We start from the raw sequence: 7,298 nt of genomic DNA, 5'->3' as shown, positions 1-7,298 counted from the left end.
CAGTGTTTTATTCAAATTCCAGGTCCTCTACTTCCTGGCTTTTTGAACTTGGAAAAAATTACATGACTTCTCCATGTTGCAGTTCCTTATTTGAACCTTACCACCAGAAAGTAAGTTCATTAAAGCAGATTAATTTTTCCCTTTGGATAACTGATGTTATGTAAGTTAGAGCAGTACTTAGTCCATAGTAGGTATTCAGTAAATAACTATCAAATGAATCAATTAAATGGGAATAATAATTCTGTCTCATGGGATGACTATGAAGATTAAGTAAGACAATATATGCAAAACATCTGGCCCTGAGCCTGGCTCTTGGTACTTGTTTAATGGTGGCTGTCATTATTATTTGGGAGTCTCTACATTTGCATAGTGCTATGCCGATTAAAAATATACCTTAAATATAGTTTTATATCTCATTTTCCAGAAAATATGATTACTTATTATCATTGGGAAGAGATCAGCAGAATCTCCTCTCGTTTTCTATCTGTAACCACTGTATGTGGAAACATTCCATCAGCATCCCACCAAAATTGCTCTTGTCAAGGTGATCAGTACTCCCATGTTGCTAAGCCAGTGGCATATTCTCAGTGGGTCCTCATCTCACATGACCTATCTACACCATCAACACTGCTGGTCATCCCACTGGAGAAGCTTTCTTCACCTGGGGTCCGCATCTTCTTACGTTGTCTCTTACATCCTTGGTTGCTTCCTCTTGTTCTCCTTTACTTGCTCTGGCTCTTCTTCTCAAACTCTTAAGTTGACTGCCCAGGTCCTAGTCCCTGGGTTTATATCTGTGTCTTCTTCCTGCGTTAGTCAGGGCCCCAGTAGGAAATACCTGGGTAATTTGAGGAGAGTATGATAATGGGACATTTTATAAATGTGAGTACAATTGAAACACACTAACAATAGATAATGAAGTATCTGGAGCTAGAAACAGTGGAGAGCCTGAAGGGGCTAGAAGAGGAGTGGCTACTGGAACTGAAAAAGGGTAACAGAAATTGTGAGCTGGCTGGTGGGAGCTATAGCTTTTGATACAGGGACAGAGTCAGCATAAGGCAGCTCAGCCAGGAGGGTCTGGGTCTTTGATCTCTTGCTCATGCTCCCATTGGCTGAACCCGAATAGAAGGCAGAAATCTCACTGACAGAGTACAAATGAGCCAGGATAGAGAAGGACAGGAGGATGGAACATGGCAATAGGGAGGCAAAGGGAGGATAGTCAGCACACCCCGTAATGATCTTACTCAGTTCCAAGGCTTTCAGTGCCATCATATGCTAAAGACTGTACTCATCTCTCTGCTTATGGACATCTCAACTTGGATCCCTAATGGATATTTCCAAGTCAGCGTATGTAAAGCCAAACTCTTATGTGGACCCTCTTCAAACCTGCAACACCCACATCTTTCCTCATCTCAGCCCGTGTCAAATCCATTCTTTCAATTGCTCTGGCTAATGTCATCCTCAATCCATCTTTTTCCCTCATGTCCCGTAGCATGAAATTTTGCTTCACTGTCTCCACTTTCAGTGTACATCTAGGTTCTAAATAATTTCATGGTTTTCAAAAATTGTTATTCAGGTTTTTATTTATTTACATATTTTTAGAGACAGGGTCTTGCATTGTCACCCAGGCTGGAGCGCAGTGGTGCAATCATAGCTTATTACAGCCTTGAACTCCTGAGTTCAAGGAATCCTCCTACTTTGGCCTCCTGAATAGCTAGGACTATAGGCGTGTGCCACTACTCCTGGCTAATTTTTAAATTTTTTGTAGAGATGGGGGTCTCACTATGTTGCCTAGGCTGGTCTTGAACTCCTGGCTTCCAGTGATCCTCCCGCATCAACTTCCCAAAGTGCTGTGGTTGCAGGCGTGAGACACCATGCCTGGCTGTTATTTATGTTTTTAATGGAGCATTATTCAGTAAAAAGACTTTGAACATGCCTACTTGTGCAGAGCATTAGGCTAGGGGCTGATGAGGCAATGGTGAACAAGCCACACAAGGGCTCTCCCTTAGTGGAGCTTACAGTCCGGTGGGGAAGCATGTCATGATCACATGTCTAAGATACTTTCTAGCCACACTTCATATCAGTAGACATGACTTCAATTTTGAAGTTTTGGAACGTAATCCATTGAGTTGAGCGCTAGCTGTATGCTGCCTGTGTGGCGATTTGGTGGATAAGTATATTACACAGGGCAGTTTAGAGAAAGGCCAGCATCATTATTGGCTTACAACTCTTTGCCCCTGTTTTTCTTTCAACGCTTTTCTGTCCTCAACACTTTCTAGACATCCTATATCCCATGACTCATCTCTCCTGCCATTTGCTTGTTGCTATTCTGAATTCCTTCATTCTCCTGTTCTTATGACTCTATTCCACTAAACACTTGCAGTGTTTCATTTTAGTTTTACTCTCACTGCTTAGTACCCATCCTTCTATGTGTCCCCAGTGGGACTTTGTGTGGCAGACACATCTGACATCAATAACTCAAGCATACCCTGAGAATAATCCTATGGTCTAAGAGGAATGTGTGTTCAGAGTTTGGAGCTAAGGAACCCAGCAGGGGCCAGCCTGGAGATTCACTCCTTATCTATGAAGGACATCCGAACCCCTGGCCCATTCCTTGGAATGCAGGTCATACAGGGGATTGAGGCCCTTTATTGTGGGTTAAAGGGAGGCTGCTAGGTGTGGGTTGGTAGGTGGAGTTTGCTAAGTGAAAATACTATAGAAACTGCATGCTTTTTACAAACAGTAGTGGTTTTTCTGTCCGCTCACTGCTCCTGGACTGCCATGTATGTAAGTCCTCAAAACACCCTGGGTCTCCTTTGTTGGCCCTGGGTCTCTTCTTTGACCTCTGGGACATCGTGCCATCCCTGCTGGAGTCAGTAGGGGTCTGGCACAACAGACCTCACCTTCTGACTATGATGGAATATCGTGTAACAGACTAATGCTTCCTCTGAGAGAAACTAGAAAAGCAGGAGAAAGTAAAATATAAAATTAAAGGCATACGTGAATGATGGAGGCTGCCTATATTTGAAGGGTAAGATCATAGGGGGCAGAAATGTTCTTTGAGGTTAGACCAGGTTCTGCATGCTGCTTACCTTGGGGGACATTTGCTGGCCCCTGAGCAGGGGTGAAGCCAGCTGAGGTTTCCTCAACCTCAAGGGGTTTGGGAGACAGAAATTGGAGTTTGGGGTCAGTAAGGACTTAAAGCTAGGACTTGATGGGTGAAGCTTTCAGAGAGAAAGGAAGTGTGAAGGAGTAGCCTTGCTTAATATCAGTTTTCCCTCAATATATGTTACTTAAGCTGTTCGTGAGGAGAGCCACAAAGCCAAGTGCAAAGCAGCTGCAGTGGAGCAGGGTTTCTGGTAGACTCACGGTGCTAGGGAAGCAAAATATTAAAGTGTGGGATCTACCCAAGAGGAGAGGCCCTGGGAAGCACTCCAGGCATTAAGTCAGAACTTCTGCAGTGCTGTGCTTCAGGAGAAGGTATGAACCAGGAATGGATCAAGGTATTCAAATATCGCATTGAGCCTTGGCTTGCTCACAGCCCGATTGCATTTAGGTGATCTCCTTCTTTGCCAGCTTCCAGAGGACAGAGCGAATCCTCTTTTGAACTAGTAATGAAGGGAGAGAGATATCATCTAGAACCTCTGTAACTTTTCAAAGATGATGTCCAGCATCCAACAAAAATTACCGGGGATACTAATAATCAAGACCAAGGGAAAAAATAAAATAGACAAACTAAAAACACTCACAGGTTTCTCTGATGTTGGAGTTATCAGACATAGACTTCATATTAAGTGACTGATATTCAAAAAAGCATATGACAAGATGGAGAATGTCAAAAGTATATGACAAGATGGAGAATTTGAGTACATTCCAGTTCCTAGTAGTCAGTGCTGAGCTGTGGACATGGGTCTGTTCCACAGGGTGGGGTTTGTTAAAGTTGTCAAGTATAAGGCCTACTGTAAGAGATACCAAGTGACATTTAGAAGACAGTGAGAGGGTAAAACTGATTACTGTGTTTGGAAACACTTAGTGGTACAGGATAAAAATAAGTCTAACACACACAAATACAGAATGATTATTTGTGTGATAAATAGAGATACCATTTGTCAGATGGCTTATGCCCATATAGAATGGGACATGATAGTCTGTGCAGCTTATGCACACGAACTTGCAAAATACGGTGTAAAGGTTGGCCTGACAAATGACGCTGCAGCATGTTGTACTGGCCTGCTGCTGGCATGCAGGCTTCTCAGTAGGTTTGGCATGGACAAGATCTATAAAGGTCAAGTGGAGGTGACCAGAGATGAATACAACGTGGGAAGCACTGATGGTCAGCCAGGTGCCTTTACCTGCTGTTTGGATGCAGGCCTTGCCAGAACCACCGCTGACAATAAAGTTTGTGGGGCTCTGAGAGTGCTGTGGATGGAGGTTTCTCTATCCCTCACAGTGCCTAACGATTCCCTGGTTATGGTCCTGAAATCAAGGAGCTTAATGCTGAAATGCATCAGAAGCACATCATGGGTCAGAATGTTGCAGATTCTGCAACGTGCATTACCTAATGGAAGATGCTTGCAAGGCAAGAACCTTTATTGTAGTTTCCATGGGAAGGAATGGATGAGGCAAGGTAAGCAAGCTTAGGATCGACTAGTTAGAATAATTTCAGCAGGCCCTGGGATGTAGGGGCTTTCCTGAATTGTCTGACACCTGGTCCTGGGATGATTAGGCAAGGGAATATTGGCCTCGAGCGTAAGAGCCTGATAGAAGAGGTGGGAGAGGAGTGGGCTCTGGATTGGTTGGTTTGTATATGAAAGGGCACTCAATAGTACCATCTCTGGGAATTGACTAGCCCTAGGAATCCAGTTTCTCCAGGGTGGGTAAGGCCCTCCTAGGTCAAAACATTAGCTAAAAAGACATGCTTAATATAAGCAATAGCTGAGGCTCATACATCCATGCATTTCTGCTTCTATCACTTTAGCAGCATACTTAGTAGGATTTAGTTGTGTTTGGACCAAAACCTGTTAATGACAATTATATTTAACAATAAAATTATGATTTAGGGAAATGTTATATGAATTAGTGAAGTTGTTATTTCTTTGAAATTTAAATAGGAAAGTCTTGATGAGAAAAACTACTTTTAAGTATATGTGGGTTAGGTGCGACTGGAAAAAAAAAAAAGTCCTGAAGATTCCACAGCATTGTGGAACTCTCTTATTACTTCTACTTACAGATATCTCTTGAGTTTTCCTTTTTGGACAATGCGACAACTGGCAGTTTTTTGTTTTTTTTTCTCTTGTTTCCAATCTTTGTGGGTTTTCTTTCTTTTTCTTACTATGCTGGCAGGATCTCCAATACAATGTTGGCTAGAGGTGCTGGTCACAGGTTTCCTTGCCCTGTTTTTTATTTCAGAGAGAATACTTTCAGTGATTGCCATTAGAAATAGCATTTGCTGTAGGATTTTAATAGATAATTTTAAAAATCAGGTTAAGGAATTTCTATTTCGCTAAGAGTTTTTAATCATTTATAGGTATTCCCACTTATTTTATACCTGCCACTTTGAGGGATGCTCTTCTCGTACCACTGAGAAATTGTCTACTTTCTAGTGCCTTATAGTCAAATTCACAATTCCTCATTTGTTTTCAATGAGGGAGGCTTGCTTCCTGGCTCATCTTTTGTGTACCATAAAGTATGTCAATATGCAGAAGCGAATCAAATTTATTTATTTATTTATTTTTGAGACAGAGTTTTGCTCTTGTTGCCCAAGCTGGAGTACAATGGTGCGATCACGGCCCACTGCAACCTCCGTCTCCCAGGTTCATTGACTCTCCTGCCTCAGCCTCCCGAGTAGCTGGGATTACAGGCATGCACCACCATGCTCAGCTAATTATTTGTATTTTTAGTAGAAATGGGGTTTCACCATGTTTGCCAAGTCTCAAACTCCTGACCTCAGGTGATCTGCCTGCCTCGGCCTCCCAAAATGCTGGGATTCCAGGCGTGAGCCACCATTCTCATCCCACAAATCAAATTTCTAAACATTGGCATTGTGTCATCCCACACTGTGTGACCCTTAATGTCAATACTGTCTGATATGGTTTGGCTGTGTCCTCACCCAAATCTCAACTTGAATTGTATCTCACATAAGTCCCACGTGTTGTGGGAGGGACCCAGGGGGAGGTAATTGAATCATGGGAGCCGGTCTTTCCCATGCTATTCTTGAGATAGTGAGTAAGTCTCACAAGATCTGATGGGTTTATCAGGGGTTTCTGCTTTTGCTCCTTCTCTCATTCTCTCTTGCTGCTGCCATGTAAGAAGTATCTTTCACCCTCCGCCATGATTGTGAGAATTTCCCTAGCCATGTGGAACTGTAAGTCCAATTAAACCTCTTTTTGTTCCCAGTTTCAGTATGTCTTTATCAGCAGCGTCAAAATGAACTAATACACTGTCTTACATATGAGTTGCCAGAAACGAGACACTTCATGCTGTATAAAATGCATAAAAATGCAAAATATACATTGCATATTCGGAGTCAACTGACTTATGGAGCTTTATGGCGAGTGAGACTCCATGTGCTTAGGATCTATTTCTCTTTTATTGTATGTGAGAATTTTACTTGCATCACCAATTTCAATAACCCTGAGATCTCAGCACAGCAGTGGAATAACAATGACAGTGGCAACAGCCCAAAGAGAGAGATTGTTTTTTGAAAGTCAATGAAAATTCAACTCTAATCTATATATTTTCTATAATCTATATTTTCCTAAAATGGAAAAGCCTGTCTCTTCCCATGGCTGGGGGAAGCATAGGAGCTCAGTGACTCAAGGAAAGGTTTCAGACTTCTCTTGATCAGCCTCTTTATTTTCTTGTCATTCTATCCCCCACACCGTTCCCTAGTCCTCATCCTGACATCTGTTTTTTTAATCACTGTCATTGAAAACAAGTGTGGTGCTGTCTGAACTCCACAAAAAGCAACCTCTGGGGAAGAAAATATAAATCATAGGTATGTAAATCATCAGCCCTGAGAGTTGGCATACTGTTGACTTGCCTAAGAGTCTGCATTTTCATTTAGTGGGGAAAATCAGCTTTGATGCACATGATTGGTGGGGGTAGTGGGGAACAGATGAAACACAATGACTCAGAACTGGCAAAAGTCTGCGTGTGGGGAGAGGGAGATTGGTGGGTTCATTCTGGCATCTAATCAGTCCCTGAGAACTGTGAGGAAATTGAAAGGGGCCAGCTTATCAGCATATTGACATGCAATGAAAGCGCCTTAAATGCTTCCCAATCCCTATGCAGAAGAAGCG

The 7,298-nt window shown here is 42.5% G+C and overlaps 1 pseudogene; it reads left to right on the top strand.

Annotated features, from left to right (window-relative positions):
- The first annotated feature begins 4,071 nt into the window (after positions 1-4,071).
- LOC467363 (large ribosomal subunit protein uL18-like) lies at positions 4,072-4,559 on the top strand (annotated as a pseudogene).
- The last annotated feature ends 2,739 nt before the right edge of the window (positions 4,560-7,298 follow it).

The sequence above is a fragment of the Pan troglodytes genome, chromosome 14 (assembly GCF_028858775.2).
Source record: "Pan troglodytes isolate AG18354 chromosome 14, NHGRI_mPanTro3-v2.0_pri, whole genome shotgun sequence".
Classification (NCBI taxonomy): domain Eukaryota; kingdom Metazoa; phylum Chordata; class Mammalia; order Primates; family Hominidae; genus Pan; species Pan troglodytes.
Note: the sequence above shows the minus strand (reverse complement) of the source record. Positions and strands in the feature narration are given on the sequence as shown.